At 53.7% G+C, this 1444-nt stretch overlaps 1 long non-coding RNA gene across 1 annotated transcript in view; it reads right to left on the reverse strand.

Moving 5' to 3' along the window:
* The window catches only part of LOC114073610, a 4528-nt gene extending 3205 nt beyond the window's left edge, over positions 1-1323 (reverse strand). Inside the window, exon 1 of the long non-coding RNA XR_003574361.1 lies at positions 1314-1323. This is a non-coding gene — a long non-coding RNA (uncharacterized LOC114073610). The remainder of the gene's footprint in view (positions 1-1313) is intronic.
* Between the last annotated feature and the right edge of the window lie 121 nt (positions 1324-1444).

Below are 1444 nucleotides of genomic sequence, written 5' to 3' on the forward strand. Positions count from 1 at the left end.
GTTGTGCTCGTCACCGGGCACTGGCAGTTCCACATGGAACACGGGCACAGCTCTGGCAGCTCTGATGTCACAGGAGTTGTGAGGCCAGTCCACAGGGGTGGGATGGAGGTCATGAAATGACCGAATCCTTGAGTGGCTTGACTTGGAAGGGACCCTAAAGATCATCTTGTTCCAACCTGACCAACCTTCTACCAGACAAGAGTTTTCAGGCCTGCGTCCAACCGGGCCTTGAATGTGCCCAGGGATGGGGCATCCACAGCCTCTCTGCACAGCCCCTGCAGTGCTTTAAACCCTCTGTGCAAAAAAACATCTTCCTTCCATCCAACCTCATTGATGTCCTTGAGTGTAAAGCCATCCCCCCTTGTCCTCTCCCCACAGGCCCTGCTGAACACTCTGTCCCAGCTTTCCTCTGGGCCCCTTCAGCTCCTGCCCGGCCGCTCTGAGGCCTCCCCAGGGCCTTCTCTTCTCCCTGCTCAGAACCTTCTCATGAGTTCAAGTGGCGGAATTTTGGATAAAATGGGGCCATCATAAAGATGATTTCAGTTGGAAGCTACCAGAAGCTTCTGCTGTTCTATGAAAAAACCAAGGATAGCCAGCTCCAGGATACATTTCCTACTCCTCGCCAATGGCAGTGGCTTCTGTGATAACACGTTTAAGAACCAAGGAAGACAAGGTTGGTGTTGCAGATGAAATTCCGGCCCAGAGGAGAGCAAAGGAGAACATGAGAGAGCAATGCAGACTCCAAGGTCAGTATAGCAGGAGGAGGAGGAGAGGCCCAGGGGCCCCCCTGTTCCTCTCTAGCAGGGAAAAGACTTAAAGCTGAGACCCCTGCTGCCTGTGGAAGATTATTGGGGTGAGGAGAACCCCCCCTGCAGCTCCTGGAGGAACCTACGCTGGAGCAGGTGGATGGATGAGGAGGCTGAGACCCCGTGGGAGGCCTAAGATGAAACAGAGTCTTGCTGGAGCCCTGTATCCCATGGAGAGGGAAACCAACACTGGAGCAAGTTGTCCTGGGAAGGAATTGTGGCCCTGGGGGGGATTTATGCAGGTGCAGCTCGTTTGTGACCCAAGGGACAGCAGATTATGGAAGAACTGTGGCCTAAGGGATGGACCCACACCGGAGAGGTCTATCGAGGGCTGTGTCCTGTGGGAAGGGACCCCACAGGAAACAGGGGAAGGACTCAAAGCCATTGCCCCCTCTAAGTGTGGTGATGACCAAGGTGAAACAAGCTGTCCCCTTGCAGTCCATGAAGGAGTAACCCTCAGGACAGCAGATCAGCAAGAGCTGCTGCTGAAAGATGGACTCAAACAACAAGTGACCCCCCTTCCCTGTTCCACGCTCTGCTAGGGGACGGAGGGAGAACATGGAGGGAAGGGGGGAGTGGAGAGAAGGTGGTGTGTTTTAAGACTGTTTTATTCTTTTACTCTTTAGTTCTTATTTTGT

This window comes from Empidonax traillii, unplaced genomic scaffold (genome assembly GCF_003031625.1).
Source record: "Empidonax traillii isolate 1590-97213 ecotype Southwest subspecies unplaced genomic scaffold, ASM303162v1 scaffold7325:size5098, whole genome shotgun sequence".
Taxonomy (NCBI): Eukaryota; Metazoa; Chordata; class Aves; order Passeriformes; family Tyrannidae; genus Empidonax; species Empidonax traillii.